Below are 19,511 nucleotides of genomic sequence, written 5' to 3' on the forward strand. Positions count from 1 at the left end.
CCAAGTGGTCAGTGGTGCAATATTTCTGCAGAGAAAACAGAAGCTGTTCTGTCTTAAAGCCGTATGCCAAAGTGCAAAATCTTTTCTAGTTTACTTATTTTCTACTTGTTTAAATATGAAATAACTTTTTGATTTATGCTTAAATGAAAGCATTCAGTTACCAAGCCAAATTCCCTGAAACCAGGTATATGTCCTGGTTAGCATCATCATCATCATTATTATTATTATTATTATTATTATTTCTGCACGAGAAAGAACTATCAGTGAGAATAAACAAAAATGTATTATATGTACTTCTACCACTGTTTAGCAAGCAGTTCTATATTAGGGCTGAGAGAAACACAGATGTCTTTGGCTTCTGCAAGCATTGCAATCTATCATATAATTGGTCTGTCAGAACATTGATTTTTTGTCACTAATTATAGGTCATATTAGAAAAAGAAGATCACAGAAACAGAAGTTACAGGCAAAAGAGAAACAAAGGAGAAAAATGAGACAATGGCAAAACGAAAAGATATGAGAAGAGCCTGCTGGTTTGCTAGCATCAGTGCATGAATAAAGAAGGAGGAGATAAAAGGAACATATGAAACCCATGGTAGTGGAACGGAACAGAACAGAACAGAACAGAACAGAATAGAATAGAATAGAATAGAATAGAATAGAATAGAATAGAATAGAATAGGAGTAGTTCAGTTGGAAGGGACATTCAAAAATCATCTAGCCTAACTGCCTGACCATTTCAGGGCTAATCAATAGTAAAAGCATATTCAGGGCATTATCCAGTTGCTTCTTGAACACTGACATGGGCATCAATTACCTCTCTAGGAAGCCTGTTCCAGTGTTTGACCAATATCATGGTAAAAATGTTTTCCACTATCAAGTTTGAACCTCTCCTGGTGCAGCTTTGTGCCATTCCCATATGTTACCTCTCCATCCTTTTGCAATCTTAGAAGCACAGACAATGTTAAAAATTGGTTTAAGAGTTACTCATCTTCACAGTGCTGAAACCACCAGAAGCAGACTGTTGTCACAATACGAGTGAAATAATGCTTTGTGTGATGATGGTGTGATAGCTGTAATCAATTAACCAATTCTGCAAGGTCACTTTACTTTTTTTCAGGCTTCTTTTTGAACTGTTGACAGTTAGCATTCATCACTTGAGGTCTGTAATTAAGACTGGATGCATTTCTGAGATATTACTCTCATGAATCTTAGAATACTTGGCTTCTTGGAGGAATCAATTTCTTTGGCCTGTATTGCAAAGAGAATGACAATTAATGAACAATATGGCCTCTTCCGGACTTAAGGTACAGGAAAGTTTTTATTTCTCACTGTTTTTCCCTCAAATATTCCAACCAAGATTTAGTAATTGCATTATTTCCTTTCATTTTTTTAAGAATAATTTTCTGACCTTGCTCCTCACTTTTCGTTTAATGTTTTTTTTCCTATTTATTCATCCCTACTAGGGTCTGAAACACCCTCCTGCCCCCCAGCATTGAATGCAAATTTCACTAACGCGCTGTTTATTTTTCTTCCAGACCAATTAACGAGGGTGATAAATGAGATAGGACACAACACCAGTCCCTGTGGCACCCCAGTAGCTACCTCCCCCAAATTAAAACACTGCCATTTATCATTACCATTTGCTAATGTTCTTTCCGCCAATTTGTAGACCCTGTGGCAGTACTCCTACTGAAGCCAATATGAATTAATTATTCAAGCACCTTCATGGGAGAAGCAATATCAAATGCTTTTTAATGAAAAACCAAAATGCAGTATACCAACTGCATTTCCAGTAGGCACTACTACTTTAGTTCTACTGAAACCTTATACATCTGTTTGTGAAGATTTATTCTTTTATTATTTCTACTTCAGTGGTACCTTAGAAATCCAACTGGTCTGAGGACCCATTGTCATGTTTATTACTAAAATTTTATCTCCAGCTGTTTAGTGATTCTCTTTCCTCCTCCTCTCCCTCATATTTGCTTCATTTTCACCCCAAGGATAGAATTTAAATTAATGGAACTGTAATTGCCAGTATCACTGACAATTCCTTTTTTTTTTTTTTGTAATTTGCATACAGGTACATTTACTGTGCTTTGCATATTTGCTGTTTCCACTTTGTCTCTTTCAAAAAACACTTTATTATGAGTCATGTTTGCATGAAAACAGACTCCTCTCTCTTTCTCTAGCATGCATCTGCTCCTGCTGTGCCTTCCCCACTGGAGACCGTTATCACTGATAATCCTTTGCCTGAGAAGTCTCAGTAACTTTCATGTAGATGACTGATGTCACACTTGGAGGAATAAGCAGGTAATAAGCAGCAGAAACACAATCTCTCAAGAAACTGAGGCCCCATCTTGTCTGTGCAAGGAGATGTTAAATTTTAAAAAAATTGCTGGTGGTTCTTTATACAAGAAAGAAAGCTTCTACATGACGAACTAGAAATGCACTGAGATTCGTAAGGAGAGGAAGAGGAATGGACATCTGAACTCGCTCAGTTACATCCTGAGTGCAGGAGCAGATGAGCTATGTGAATAGACTTCATATGCCAACTTTGGTTTTTGGAAGACTTACAAGGGGATACTTTGCCTGTAAATCTGCCAAGTTCCTTCTTTTCTTTTTTTTTCCTTTTTTTTCTTTTTCCTTTTAAGTAAATAGGGCTACCTCCCTTACAGTCTTCTCTGTGCTCCCGTTCCTGGGACAACCAAGTAGCAGTGGTTGATGGAGCCTGTCTTTTCTGAAGGAGAACAACACTCCAGACTTAAGAATATTTCAAAGAAACTCTATGGAATCTTCTCCTTTATCAAAGAGTGGAGCTTGAAGAAGTTATTTCCTCTGCTCCCTAAAACTGCAGGATCTAGCTGACTAATCTGATCATTCCCACTTCTAAGAAGCTGCAGATTAGCTGCACTCAGAATTTTTGTAAAATGCTTTCTCTTACACAGGACAAGGAACCAAGGTTCCCAATCCCTCTGTGTTCCTACAAACGCTGCGGAGCATCCTCCTTCAGCAAGGTATTTAATGTTGTAATGACATCCTCCTTCGCAGTAAAAGAAATGTAGCTGCTCAGCAGTTTCTTGCCTGTTACAGCTCTGGGCTCACACTGGCTAGGATCTGGATCTCAGATCATCCTGACTCCTAAAACTACCTGTTACTGACTGTCATTACTCCTCCAATATAAAAGGAAATATTTAGCACCTTTCTTCAACATTCATTACAACAAGCAGCTCCTTTCTTTCTCCCTCCACTGATGATTATACACAAGCCACTGGTCAAAGAAGGTTAGCCTTATTGTAGGCTCTCTATTCAATAAGTAGATTTGGGCTTCTGCATCTGAAATTTTGCATTTGAATCAATCTCAGCAAAACTCCCCACTCTGCCCTGCAGATTATGAGTATGTCCTTTGTCTTTTATTCTGGACAACACTTTGATGATTTTGGAGGAAATCAGAAACTCACAGTGTCATTACTACAACAAGATCATAGAATGAATCACAGAATTGTTGGAAGAGACCTTAAATATCATTGAGCTCCAATCTCCTGCTGTGGGCAGAATTGCCAGTCACTAGATCAGACTGTCCAGGGCCCCATCCAACTTAGCCTTGAGTACCTCCATATATGTATTGTAATATTTCTGGCTGGATGTCTTTCACACTTAACAATGGGGCTCTAAGAAAAGTCATACAGAGAGGAGACAATTGCAAAAACAGATCTGAATGCATACTTGGCATAAGGATCATGATGAACAACTGCTGTCAGGTATGTTCATTAAGTCTTTACCACCATTTATATTGTGTTTTCTTGGAAGAAGACATCCTGCATCATCCTACCCTCTAGTGTGGCTCTTGCCCCTCCAAAACCTTGTGTTTTCATAGGTAATGTTTAGTCTGAGTGGAGGTACTAATCTTTGTAGACTGGGGACCATGATTTGGACTGCACTGCAACAGAATGAATTTGCATTTATTCAATTAACCCTGAAATAATCCCTGTGCTTCAATTCAGATGTGTTTTCTGTAAAGTAGGGATGTCTGAGCTACGGTTGAGAAAAGCTCTTACATTTTATCCACCTAGAATAAATTTCTTTTGATGATGTAAGCAGGCTGTTTACCCAGAAGGATTCAAAGCTAGTTTCTACCTGCTTTTTCCTAATCCTGGTATGATTCAAGAGTCAATATTCCATTCAAAGCAATGCAGTGACAATGAAGTGGTATTGTTTTAATGGTGTTTATTTGTTCTTAATGATGTGCTGTATCCCCGTCTCCCCATTACAGACAGAATCAGACGATAAAGAAAGGAGAAACTAAACAGCATTGCAGACAGTAAAATCAAAGAAGAGACACTCCTGTTGAGATGAAAGTGAGATTCCAGCTAGGTTCTGAAAACTCACAAATGTGGAATTTTTAGTGCCACAGCAGAAGTCTCTCTGCCAACAAGGACCTAACTGTAAAACCAAAGAAGAATTCCCAAATTCAGAACATTCAGAACCCTTTTCAGTACAACCATTCTACCCCCTAAAGAAAGTTTTTGTAACATGGTAATTCTTTGCTTTTTATCTCTTTTTTTCTCCCCTCATTCTTTCCAGATTTAATATTCCCAAATGTGGGAATATTTTTCCCCTTATTAGTCAGAGAAAATTACTGAAAAGAGAATGTGCTTATGCTCATTGCCTCATGAGAGCAGGAAAAGCAGAGAAGGGGGTAGAAAATTCCTCTCTAGCATGATTTACAAGAGTCATGAGTTGTGTCAGTATGAAGGCTCAGTAGGGCACATGAACCCAACTTAGTGCCAGAGCCCCATCTTAAGCCCAGTCTCCAAGGGTGTAAAGAGAGGCTGAGTAGTACAAATTTTGAATCTCTGCCTATTTTGACCAGTTTAAAAAAAAAAAAAAAAAAAAAAAAAAACACCCTGAAAAATTCAGAGGAAAGTGTTTTTCTACCTGCTGAACTGATATTATATTTGTATGACATAACAACAACTTCTGTGGTCCACAAGGTTCCATCTCAGACTTATGCATAACTGTAAGACTGTGATGACTTTCCTTATCACTTCTCCATTTTTATGCTCTTTAACTACTTGCCTGACATTGTTCTAAATGCTTGGGTCAAAAAAATACCTAATCCTAAAGGAAAAGCAGTTGTGGTTTTGAGGTTTTGTGGTTTTGAGGGTTTTGGCTTTGTGAGAAGAATGGGATTGTAAGAAACTTCCTGCTTATGAGAGACTGGATTGAGTGGCTTTGCTGTTGTTTTTGGTTATGAAATATACAGTGTTTTGGGTTTGTGCTTTCAGAGAAGATCAATATTTGCCTGAAAGCATGTTGAGCAGCAGCAGGACTCATGTTTTTGCTAGACTTCTGGAAAATGGAGGGAAGGACCTGATGGCCACTGCCCCTCTGAATGTTAGTCATCTAGGTAAGTAGGTTTTGGAGACAAAATAGAAAGATGTCTATGGTAGTTTTCCCTCAGACTGTCCTGGTGATGCGTGCTAGACCAGACAGACAGTGGAAAGGTAGTGCTGTTGGAAAAATTAAGTATGTAATAGGGTTCAAAACTGCCAAGACTGGGGAGATGATTGGAAAGAAGGGAGCCTGTCCAGAGATTTCCAGCCACCATTGCTTCTCAGGAGGGTGCCCACATGAGGGTGCCAAAGAACACAGGGTTGTGGAGGACACATCCAAAGAACTCTGTATCCTCAGATAAAGCACAGGATGAAAACTAGAAATTGCCAAACTACCAAAAAAAAAAAAAAAAAAAAAAAGTACCATGGCACAAAAAAGAAAAGGGAAAGCAATATTATGCATACATCTACCTTTATAGTAGAAGCCTAGTAAACATGATTGGAGATAAGTCTATCTAGATTTAAATTATTATAAAGACATAAAAGACATTGAAAATTTGTTGGAATGAGAAAAAGAGAAGCAGATGGACAATGCAATAGTACTTCGCAAAATTATACTGGAAAGGCAAAATAAATGGAGGTATGAATTCTATAGCCTACAGGAAGTTTTGGGTCAAATCAGATTAACAATCAAGCAAATCTTGTCAACAAGTAACAGGAAGCCTAAGAATCAAATTCCATTTCTATGTAGCAAAAATACAACATTATGACTTAATTACTGACTGCCTGATGAGGATGGTTATAGAGCCCGACACACCAAGGAACATCAAGAAGGTCAGGAATAAACAAAAAAAGAATAATACAATTGCTCTGATATACTTGGTAGATCTCACTATGGGGTGTGATTTGTGCAGTGAATTTGCAGCTGATACCAGTCTGCCTTTTATGGAAGTAATAATTATGGATACCATAAAAGAAGTCTTGACCAATGCATGGGACTTGGTCACTGTCACAGAGCTACTGAAAACAGTGACAGTACTGAATTTAAGTTCAATATTCTTATTCTACCAGCAAGAGACAAGAGCCCACTACCAAAGTCATGAACTGTTAAAATGCAAACTACAAAAAAGGATAAGATCTTATTAAAAAGAAGCTGAAACAAATGGTTAAACCACCAAAATCTTTTTGGGCAGCACAGAGAATGTTTAAAGATACCATCTCAGATGCTCAGAGGAAAGGCATGCCACCTACCAACGGATGTTTAGAAAAATCAAAAATTAACAAGTTTAGCTTAACAGAAATCTGAGGAAGATTTTCCATGAATAAGAAGGCAATCTTCAACGCAGCCACAAAGCTTCATCCTACTGGAAATAAAATAAATCAAAGGAACAGCAAGCTGAGAATGCTAAAATGCACTTTTAGTGAGAGGGAAAAAGAAGAAAGTGCTTCAACTTGCAAAACAGCACAACCACAGATTATAAATCATACTGCTGCATTTAAAAAACTAAGAGACTTCTACAGTGCCTGTAGGGCCAGAGAAATGTCAAGAAATGGGGGGATCAAAACCAACAGAATCATAACAGGAAAACTTAAATTTGTCTGATTGGAATCAAACAAGAAGTTTCCACACTAAAACTTTTCTTTCAGGTTCTCATTTTTCCATGTTGATATGTGGGGATATTTAAAAGTCAGTGGTCATAGGACAGCAAAAAAAGTAAAGGCATGGAATGGCTTTCCCAACAAGTAACAACAAAGTATGGGACTCCTCAATCTACAGAAGAGACAATGGTGAAGAAGCATAATGTAGATCTATTAAACATAAAGGACATGGAGAGGTCCTGGGCATTTACTGAGAATGTAGTTATGTACTACAGAAAACCAATAAACTACCTGCTATGATGTAATCTTTCCAAACTTGGTGCATACCAGGTGCTTGGTGAAATTGTGGAAAAATCCAGCAATGCATCTGTAACAATAGAATTAACATTATTTATTGCAGAGATGCTTGAGATTAAAACACATTCTAAATGCTTATATGCCACAATTGTGTGTATCATAAAACATGAAAACTGAAAAGACCCAGTGAGTTTCCAAAAATGTCAATCTATGTGGTAAATTAGACAGCCTATCAAAAAACTTGAGAGGAATTACAAGTATAATAACATTCAAGCAATACTGTAGGAGAAGCTAGTATGCTGCACTGAAGGCTGAATGCCTATAAAACCAACTAATCTGAGCTGAAAGCATCCCAGATGAACAGTTAAAGGTTAAAGACCGCACTACACCCGGGAGCTCAATAGTACTTTGTATCACAGAGTTGCCCCTTGCACTGTAAGTTGCTTCAAGATAGTACGTTTGCTTAGTTCATTGCCTAGTTTTGTGAATGCACAATTTGAAATGGGCTCTTGTAATACTAAAAATTCAGTGGATGTGTCTCATAAACAAATCCATCAGCTATACTTGTTTATGTTGGATTGAGACTGTAGATAAATTTTACATAGAGAAATATGTGCCTATACACATGCACACACAGTCACAGACGCATACATACAGACAACCAGAGGAAGGATGGGAGCACAAGGACATACAGTGATTTCATACTAGGATTCAGAAAAGCTCCCATCCTTTTCTGAATCCTAGTATGAAATCACTGTATGTCCTTGTGCTCAATGGCAGGGATAGGTGGGGCATACAGACAAATATGCATTCCATAGAGAGGAATGCAGATTCGGTTGTATTTCCAAACACTAGAAAAGGTTCTAGCTGAACTAAATCTTTTCAAGTAAATCAAAATATAAATCTTTTCAAGTACTTGGAAATATAAATATCTGCAAAAGCATTTGAAGTGGCTTAAGACAAGGGAGCTGGACTGGTAGCGAGCTTACCAAAACCAGAGATGAGAAAGCCAGAGTCTGCCTGTCCTGAAGCAGTGACTCTCACAAATCAGTTTTTCCTAGAATTCATGTTTAAACTTACCATTTTGTAGATACAGGAGCACACACCAGGGAAAACCATTCTCCTGCTGCTGGTAACAACTGTGGCTATTTGAGCCAATGGGATTGACTTGGTATCCTGCAGTAAATGAATGGTTCCAGGGTCTGTGGTTCAAATATTGTGTGAGGACCTTCTGTCTGTGCTGGAAGGGTTTGGCTGCAAGCTTGTCAGCCCTTCCCAAAACATGAGTCGCAGCTGCTCCACATTCTTCCATCTGTAACTGCCTGTTCAGTCCTCAAGAAATAAGTATAAATCCAGTGAAGGAATTGTTACTAACACATCATGTGCCTCTTCCATCTTTGATCTTTGCTCTTCTGTATGAAATATCCAACTGTGCTTGACACAGAGCCTGTTCTTTCTCAAAGTCCCTCTCAATTATTCAATACCAGCTGGTCTGAATGCATGTGCAACCCCACTTCCTACAAAGTCAGTCCTATATGCAGATGTATATGAAGAGGTCTCCAGTGCTTACACAAAGTGTGTCAAACAAAATATGACGTTCAGTTCAGGCAACTGACCTTTAGGGCTCCAGCTATCACAAGACTTGGGCTCTAGCTGGAATCCAGACTCCTTGATTGACAAGATTTACTTATTAGTTGGATCACGGTAACTTGGTGAAAAAATGCAAGTGAAGCTTGAGTGCTGAAGTGCTCCAGCCCTCCAGCATCACATAATCACCTGCAGTACTGACCCAACTTAGCTGCACACAGCTCTCAAAGCCTGAAGTCTTCCTGCCCTTTCCTTTAAATAGCAGCTCTTAAGAGCAAAATCTTGTGCTGGTAGTCGTTAAGTGGGTGATTGAAATAAATAGAACTTGTCTTAGCGAATGTTGAAGAGTGGGCTCAGAAGAATAAGAAAAACCTGTGGATAATATTTTTTCCTGTGGCAGTGTCCAGCAATCCTAGGCAAAGATGCCTATTTGGCTTCTTGAAAGTATACATACAAGAGGCTTTGGAGGTAACTGAAAGAAGACAGAATGTTAGCTTCATTTTTACATGATACAACTATTAATGAGATTATTATGAAGTGAACACTTGAATAGAATACTAGGGTCATACGTCCAAAGATATCTGAGCCAGAATACTGAAGGCTACAACTAAGAACTGTGTATTTAATACACTATAATTATAACTGCAAATTGTGGTTCAGCCCAAGGCTTTACAGCAAAGCTGTAAAAAGTAAAATCAATTTTAATCTTTAAGGGCACTTTGCTACATTCTTTTTCTTCAAGGCTAAACTTAACTAGGTCAGTCCAGGTAGGAGTTGAAAAAATATGAGCTCTTTCTCCCTGAGCAATAAATATTATCTTCAGTATCAAAAGCTGGATTGCTACCAAGTACACTACTTTGCTCTTTGGGAAAGCTTAGTCTCAGGTGTGAGCATCTATCAGAGCTAAACAAAAGCATACAGAGCAGTGGGAAAGTACACGAGATCAATATAGAAGAGAAATTCTCACCCATGACCTTTGGTGATTATCAGGTAGCAAGAACACCCGTTGTTTCATTGGCTTCAATATGAGCTCATGTACTCTTGCTGTGCATGTAGCCTCGGGTGAAAAGTTTGCTGATGTGAAATATTTGTCTTGGTGTTCTTCCTTTTCATTTCCTGATTGAAGAAAGCTCCTTTAACTTAAATGGACACTACTAGTCCTACACATAGATCCTGCCAACCTTCTAGCTCTTGGTCAAGAAACCCCCTGGCAGGTTCACTTCTCACAGGGTGACAAAGCTGAGCTCAGAGCTCAGTGCCTTCTCTGTGTTTGATTTACGCTGCAAATGAGGGAACAGGAACACAGGCATAACTAAGCAACCTAAGTGAGCTTGTCTTCTGGTAACTTGTGAATTCTCATCTTACCTGAAAATGACCATATTGCTGTGGTTTAAGAAGTAAAGAATTGGCATCTTTATTCCCCTGTACAATTGCTTCCATCTACTTTTACTTTGCTGAAGAGTAAAAATGCATTCTCGAGATTGAAATATAGTATTTTATAATAATATGTGCTTTTTTAGATAAAAGCAAAAAGTTTTCCCAGAAAGACTGGTCATGCTTGTTTGGGCCTCCAGTGGGCATTTAAGAATGCACTAGCTGGTAAATACGTATAATAAGACTTTGTTGAATAATATTCAATGGGTAATTTATTTGACAAATGTTACTTTTTTTTCAAACAAATTACTTGTCTAGTTTAAAAATATTATTCACAAAGATATAGGACAGAGTGAGTTATTAAATATATTCATCAAATAAGTTGCTCAACAAGTTTTGCAATATATTTGAATAAATAATTCATCTTATTCATTATTCATCGAGTTCTAATTATTATTTTAAGCACTAATACAGCAATATTAGTGCGGTGCTGTAAGTTGCCAGTGACAAAAAAGACAAGTCTTCTGATGGATTTGTGAGATAACTAGGGCTAGACTAAGTCACAGGAAAAATGAACTTCACCCGTTCTCAATGGGGAAATGAGTATTAATCTGATAAGTTCAGGATTAGAGATGATAGACTTGTGCTAGTGATCCCAGTCCCTGGAACAAAAGGACTTCGGGAGTCTTTTTTTTCCTGGTATAGTCTGGAATAAACATCTTGAATATGAAAACTGGCACAGTAATGTTAGTCTGAACCTGCCAGGAGCCTAAAACAGCATCTTGGAGGATTCTGAACTTAGCTTTTGGAACCTTCAGCCCTACAGCTTCAGAGGTAGATGGGGAAAGCTTTTGTCATCTTAGCCGCCAGGGGAATTACTGTAAAATAGATCTCACTGTAGTCCATTGATCACATCCAAGGGATGGAAGTGAGCGGATTTAGCCACGCACTGCATAGCCAGAGGGTCACAAAGAATTAAAGTGACCTGTTCCATGCCTTGGGCTAGTAATGAAATCTCAACAGCGCAATATGGATCTGGATCCACAAAAGACACGGAAAAGAACGATGGAAATACAGCGCACCTGCATGTCCAAAGAAGAAAAAGTTTCTATTTTGAAGAGCTGATGAGCAATTCAGTAGAGAAGGAGGAACCAGAAACTGCCATTCTGTTTCCCCTGGATGAGACTTTATAAAAAAAAAAAAACTTCTCTCAAAGCTCATCTTTGAAGCCAATGCCAGATAAGATCCATCCCGTCCCTCTTCAGCTTTCTGCAAAGGGCATCAGTTCTGAAAGACAATTTAATTCCAAACGTAATGAATTTGATTGAAATAGACAAAAATTATTGTTGAAAATGTCAATTTTTTTTTTCAAAAGAGTGAATATTCTCCTAATTATCTCTAACATTGTCTGTCAGTGTTGCTTTTCTCTAATGTTTGCTCTCAAAAATTGCATACATACACATATGTGGACATTTCTCCTCTTTTCAATCTTCCCCAATCTTCTTTCTTCCACTTTTGCAATTAACTGAAAATCAAAATTTGTGAAACTGCATCTGATGATATTGAAGTGAGAAACTTTATAGAGCAAAGTAGTCTTAAAAAATTATTTTGAATTACCTGGAGCATACGTGCAAAGCCCAAATCATCATTTGTAGATAATATCCTGTGGAATATTTTGTTCTAAATGGAGCCGGCCCCAGAGTCCGGAACATCTCTCCAGTGTTCCAGTTGGTGTAGATCTTATTATAAGCTGGCATACAGGAGACAATTTACTTGAGACTAGACTAGAACCTTAGAAATACATCAAGGAGATGAGTTGCATCCAGGAAATGCAAATTCTGTACCATCAGAAGGATAAAGTTACCCTTCCCCAAATTTATTTATTTATTTATTTATTAGCCTCAAAGCCTCCTGCTAAACATGAAAGCAATCTTTGAGCACTGAACTGTAACTCTGTTCTGTTGCCTTCTTGTTGATAAAACCTGAAGAAGCAATTTATTCTCTTGGGCCTATTTAAGAATTTACAGGGCAGAAAGGGAAAAGGTAGAAAGATGAGTCATATCATACTCTCTCTCAGATTCCTGCCTTTTTTTTTTTTTTAATAAGAAATATGGAAAGAAATATGGAAGTGTTGATAGGGGGAATGTCCCAAGGGAGTGACAGTGCTTCCCTTCCTCTTGCATTGTCATCCTGACACATATTTTAGAGGAATGCTTCCCTCCACTGATTTGCTCTCTAGCAAGAGAGGTAAGACAAACATCAAAGCCTCCTGAGAACTCTGCAAGGCTGTGAGCTTCAAGCTCCCGGAGAACAGACCTCCTGACCCACTCCCCTTCCCTACATGCATACATGCAATCAGAATAAAAGTTTGCAACAAATTCTTTGCAAATGGTAGTGCATCATCCTGCAAGCACTTCCATTTGCACAAGCCCCACTACTTTTCAGGAGAGTTGTTAGAGTATCTTGGCTGTCAATCTATGCCCGGAAATAGGAAAGAAGCAGCATATGTGAGGAAGAGGCCCTGAGGACTACTGGGGAGTGGAAGACATTCCTGTTTTTTATACTAGAAGGAACAGAAGAGCATTAAAGCTTTTTTAAAACTATAACTCTGCTATGCAAAGCTATCACAGAAAATAGCATTGGGTTTCTGATCATAAAAAGACCCTTCTGTGCTGCTCAAATCTTTCAACCAAAAGCACAAAACATGTTTCATACCCAAACCTGGAGTGCCTCTGTGGCAGCTCAAGCAATATACTCCTTTCTTTCCTTTGCAATTCCCTGAAACTGGTGCCATTACTCCCACTTTTCTGCAGGGGCAGAAGTTTCCTAGCTTTATCGAGGACTGGAACAGTTCCAAACACTCTTCTCAATTGTTGCATGTTGTGTACAGGCTAGAATCCAAGTTTTAGCTGCCATGTGAGGACCCAGGATTTGGGTAAATACATTGGCCTCAATTCAGGTGAAAGTATAGATTCTACATACATCATAATAGGTGCCACAGTGCAGTAACATTGGTGTATTCACATCCTAAAATATCTCTAGTTTGTGAGGTGACTCCAGACAGGTAAGACCAAGGTACTTGATCTCTGGTTACCATCCCTTGAGGCTTTCAGAGCTTTGGAGGAATCTCCAGACATCACCACTTGTGCCAAGGACCAGAAGGAGTGATCCATTCTCTGAGCCAACAGCTCTGCTCCTGATGGACTGCAAAGGACAGCCTGGCCAACATCTACTTTTATTTCTAGATACCTGATTTTCCCAAAGAGCCTTCTCTGCACACCCAGGAGATGTGTGCTCAAGCTGCAGCTGACCCAAGAATCACCCTTGATTTCTTTACAAACAGAATGGTTTCTTATGCAGATGGTGGGAAGTGCTGTGCCTGTGTGAAGTGACAGGAATTGTCAGCACTGCAGATGGAGAGCCAGTCCGTAGGGGGAATGGTGATTCATGGCTCTGCTTCACACTGAGTGCATCTTTAAGATTACTCTTTAATATCATTTACAGCCAGAATATTAAAAAAAATGGAAACATCGAAAGCCTGAGAGAGATTCATTGAGTGGCATAAAACAAGTGTGCAGCTTAGAAGGAAATATCACAAGTGCTCTTTAGTCTTTTCGTCTTTTCCTTCCACTTGTTCTTTTGCTGATTTAGGAACAGGGATGAAGAAGAAAATTTTCCTGTGCTATCTATACTAATGCTTAAGAAGTATCTGTCCTGCATGGGATAAAGAAGTCCTTTTGGACCTCAGTTTTAAAATCAGAACAAAAGCCAAACCCCATGACAATTGCATCAAAACAAATCTCTTGTTATTTATAGGGCTCATCTCAAGTGGCACCAGATCTGCCACTTGAGTCACAAGGTTTTCTCTTGAATTTATACTCTATATTGGTTCTGTATGAGTGGGATGGAGGCAGTACTGGCTGGCGTGACTTCAGCCTGTGTTTTCTAGTAGACTTGCTTGAAGCCCAAGACACTGAAGTATGTTCCTAGGAAAATGAATAAATCATCAAGGTTGGAAAAGACTTCTAAAGTCATCTAGTCCAACTGTCAGCCTACCACCAATATTTTCCCACTAGGCCATGTCCCTTAGTACAACATCTAAGTGTTTCTTGAACACCTCCATGGGCAGCCCAATCTAGCACCTGACCACTCTTTCTGAGAAGAAATTCTTCCTAATCTCAACCTGGTCTGACCCACATTTTATTCTCTGGTGAAAAGTTCCAGGAGAGGAGTTGCTTACTGGCACCAGTAACTGTGTGATATCTCTGTATTTATAAGAGCTTTGGAGTAAGCTTAGGGAAGTAGAAAAGAGTACCTTAAGCTAGATTATCTTTTGGTACTTCAGCCCTCCCAAGGAAGATGGATGCTGTTTATTATAAAGTATTGAGCAATACTGGCAGGCTCCATGCCAGCAACTGTGAGAGTCTGTTTTGTAAACCGAAAGCATTCCCCGTGTCCTTTGTGTACAAGGGACTCTGTCTGGAGTCATAATGAATGCCTCATATTTTGGAATGAAAATTGGTAGTTGAGTAATACAGATGAGTTATGGCAGCCAAAAAGAAAGGGTAACTCAAAAGGAGAAATGGGGTGAAGAGATGTTTGTGGCTGGATATCTCTAGCTTCAGTTTCTCACCTTCTTCAGCATGAATAAGTTCTTCATCCACAGGGCCAGCAATCCACTCCTATTTCTTCCTGCTGCCATAGTGTCCTCCCAGACCTCAGCACCTAATTGCTGCTGTGTGGCGCTGCACCCCACTCACAGCTTTCCTCCACTGCTGCATGCGGCTTTCTGTATGACTTGCAATAGCTCTGGGAATTTTATATGCCCTCCAGCATATACGATGGAGGCTTTGCAAGCTCTTCTCTTACTGAGATTTCAGTGTCCCTGGTCTACTGCCAGTTCATTCTTCTTTCCTTCTCTGGCATTATCTCTGCCTTAGCTAGGATATGGACTCACACTGTTACATGACCAGCGTCTCTTAAAATTGCTTCTTTGTCTCTCATGTCAGCAATTCACAAGTCACTGGATGCTTATTTTGGGCTGGCAAACCTGAGATATGATTGGGTTTTAAAAGAATCATTTCATTCTTTTCAAATAATGGCTAAAAGCATCTCTCTAAAAAACAACTTTCAAAACGAGTTGAGCCAAAGCAAAACTGTCCAACAAAAAGAATGTAAGATTGCTGCTGAGTATTCCCATTAAAATCACAAACAACAGGAAATGTGACATTTAAGGTGAATAAAGGTTTTCAAGCAGCAGGCAGACTTAGGAAGTGCAAGAGGATATGCCAACTCGTGATTGACTTCTACGAAGATGCAAAAGGCACAGAGACCACGGCTGTTTTTTTCTAAACAGAAATTAGCAGCAATAGTGTTGAAAATAGAAGCATGGGAGAAAGCCTTCACAACTTTCCTTTTCAGTTCCACCTTCCCCTCAGTTTTTTACCTCTCAGATAAAGCAGTTTTCTTGCTTACACTGATATGCTGTGCAGGAGCTGTTGAACATACTGTACAGCACGTATGGACAAATGATTCACTAGATAAAATGACGATCTTTAGTGTTTTGCAAAAAATAGTCTTTTCCCTAGAGTAATACTTACTATTAATCAATATTAGATGATGACCATCAACATATTTGTATCTAACAACTCAGCACAAAGGACTGTGTGCAACACTGGCTAACCACAGTAAACATTATTGAGAAGAAAACATGCATAGGGCAGTGTTATGCTTCACTCCTCCATTTAAATTGCTTTCAGAACCACCTACCTCCATTTTACCAGTTTAAAGGCTGGATCTCAGGCTTTGTAATATTTGCAATTTGATGGCTAATTCAAATATTCAGCAAATATGTTGAACTGTCTGGCACAGAAAGTCTCATTATTTTTCTACAGAAATTATTTTAAAAATAGCAAGGTTGAGTCTCTTCATCTTCCATTTGCAATGGGATAAAAGATTATACAAAAATGGGCGGTCTTCTATCTCCCTCTGCAACTCCTCAGTGAGTGTAGAAAATGCTTTTAAAATGGCTGAAAGAGAAAACCATTCATTGCATGAGTTTTAAGACAGGGAATTACTAGCGAGTGACAGAGAATTTTTAACCTCCTTAAAAACCTTTATTTTCTATGTGAGAAAGAAACAAAGGGTTAAATGAAGAAAGAAGGATTCAAACCCTAGATTATGCAGATGTTTTTTCTTTCAGAGGAGTTCAAGTTTCTGTCCAATTCAGTTCAGAAGAATGTTGAAGCTGTATTACATCCCAGGTGAATGCCTAGATAATAGGATTATTGGGCTTCTCTGTGTTCAAATTGTCCCATCTACTTGTCATTAATCCTGAACTGAAGTCTTTTTGGGAGGAAGTTTTGTCAAAACCAATACATCTCCTCAAAGCTTAGCTTCCAAAAATCAATATATCCAAGAAAAACCAACAAAATATTTTACAGGGTGGGTGTTGGAGAAAGCAGGCAATCTTCCACACCACCACACAGAAAACATTTGTTATTTACCTGCAATTTGGTGAATAAGTTGATAAAAATATCAGGTACTTGAATAGGAAGGTAACTATGAATATATGAATAACAATGGAGAAAATTTGCATTTAAGGCTGTCTTTGTAACTGCTCTTGATATAATTCAATCAGCTCGAATCACCTCTCTACAGAATGCTTCCTCTATCAACCACAGGAGAGAGAAGTGGTTAGATAATGTTATGTGACTGTGCTATTGAAATCAGTTTCACATTGATATTAGGATGTCCAAAAAAAAAAAAAAAATATATCATGAAGAAAAAGAATATGGGAGGTAGGTTGTCAAAACCAACTGCACGCGTGGAACCAAAAGGACTGCAAAGTAATGCTATGATCTGCAAACAGATACCAGTAATGTGGGAAACAGGTGGTTAAAACAAACGCATAAGAAAGGCCACATGGCAAAAGGCACTGCGTGCATAAATGAAATTCAGGACACAGGTGGGGGGTGTACGTGAGGTACACATGCTGAACTCTAAGATTATACACAGCAGTCCAGTAGCATATTTGCTCTGCTGCCTGCTGGTCTGGATCACAACCTAATGATGTGAGTTTCCAGCTCTAACATCGTCCATGCATTTGCTATGGCTTATATGCCTGATATTTCTTTCCAATAATAACTTCCTTTTAGGCATGGTTATTAAGACCTCTGTCACTGTGAAATAGCTTGTGTTCAGTGAGGCAGTATTTTAATGGGATGTGATGCTGTATAGTGGAGTTTCATCTACTACACTCAAGAAGGTAAATGGTAGATTGTTTACTCCCTTAATCCATTTAATTATGGCAGCTTACAGAAAACCGGAGAAAAAGAATTTGTGCCGTAGGTGATGCTGAGAGAGATCTGAGGGTCTGTTGATTTAAAAAACCATAAAAGCTTTCTCTATAATGTATACAGAATAGTGTGTAGATCTCACTGTAAGAGACAGCACTGATAATTTATTTCCTGCTGGGAGATAGTCTTTTACCAGGTACTGTAAGAAGCCTCTTTTGTCTTCCTTCGAAATGTGGGAAACTTAAGAGTTAAGCTGTAGGACTGTTGCTATAAAGCAGCATCCCATTTTGGAAAAGAGGAAGTGTTTGATTAGGGAATTCCTGCAATGAACAAAGAAATGTGCATCTAGGCCATGCCTGGGGACCAGCACAGATGATGTGCTTTCCACCTTCTACAAAATAAATCTTCTCCCATTTCCAATAGTGCAGAACCCATAGGGGTGGAACAGAGCTTTTGATGACCTCTGATGCTTTCCATTCACACTGTACTTTACAGAGCAGAGGGAGGAGGAAAGATGCAATGTTGCTTCATAGAGAAAGTGTAAGGAACAATGAAACTTCACTGAATCCAAAGGGCTTGGGCAGTTTTGAAAGCAGTAGGCTTGTGGGTGGCCAATGGATCAAACCCTCTCAATAGCATGCTATCAAGACCTGTCCTTGACCAGAGATGTATGAGATCTTGCCATCTCTCCCAGAGATGCAAAAGGAGTGCTCAGAAAGTGGTGAATCCTTGATGCAACTGTCACTACGGCTGTCAAGCATGGATGTAGAGTAAGGATGTCCTACAACATTAACTTCAAGACTAATGCTTATTTCCTCACTGCTAACTACTGTAAGTGAAGGGAATTACTTGTTCTGGAAGCTCTGGTACAAATAAAGCATTGTTTCTATAAGTTTCCTTAGTCACTACCTTTAGTGTTTAATGAAGCACAAAATCTGCCTGAAGTCTTTTGTCAGGTGTCCCCAGAAGATTCTGTGTGGATTGATCGAGGCCTTGGCTCATAGGACACAAAAAGGTGTCTACTTCACACTTGGAGATTCCCTTGAGCAGACTATTTCAGTGAAACGGATTGGCAACTCTATCAGTCTGGGCTAAAATTCATTACTTTGTTCAAAATTTACTGGGGATTAGGTGAGGTGAAGATACTGACACAAAGCATAGATAAGTAGACCTCTTCTAATAGGAAACCAGACCAAAATGTACCCTTGTTGTAGCTTGTTAAATGAAGTTATAGGTACAAAGCTACATTCTTCTAGAAGGCTATCTTTTCTGCTGTCTTTTTAGGTCATGTACTATTGCTACCAGCAAATTTGCCAACTCATAGGTTTACTCTTTTTTTAGATTTTGATTCCGCATTTTAAAAAGGCTTCTTTCTTTTCCCTGTTCCCTCCCATTGCCCCCACTTGCCATTATTAAGTGATGTCAGGTGCTTTTAGAGCTCATTGCTTCTAATTATCTACAAAATAATTAACATTTCTAATAGAAGCTGGTTCAGTTGATTTTCATTGGGAGTGCAGGAGAGCAACAAGTAAAGACTTTGGCAATTAAAGCCATATTATTATGTTCTTCCCTTTACATTATCTCTTAAATAAATCCTTCACTGCAGAAATGGATAGACCAGAGATCACTGGAGATGAATATTGTGAAAAGCACTAGATTAGTTTTTCATCTGTTTGCAGCCCTTTATAAGGGAGTAGAAGAAAGAAAACTAATTTGAAAAATTAGGGAAAGTAGTACTACAGAAAAGATTCTTTCTTATTGCAACCTGCTTGCCAGATGGCCTGCCAAACACTGATACCAAGCTGAGAGAGAAAATCATTATGTATTGTAAATCAGAACTGAAAAATATGTAGTCCGTGGAGTGCATACAAAATATGCCATTTAATTAACAGAGAATGAAATGAAGCTTTCCTGAAATACAATCAGTAAGGGCTCCAGCATGCCTTGTCATGACATGTGGCTCTCAAATCATAAAAATAAAACTCTTCTAAGTCTATAACAAGTGGAAGGTGCAGATTTT

This window comes from Centrocercus urophasianus, unplaced genomic scaffold (genome assembly GCF_019232065.1).
Source record: "Centrocercus urophasianus isolate 14NV4802_14NV808 unplaced genomic scaffold, USGS_Curo_1.0 seq_73, whole genome shotgun sequence".
NCBI classification, from domain to species: Eukaryota; Metazoa; Chordata; class Aves; order Galliformes; family Phasianidae; genus Centrocercus; species Centrocercus urophasianus.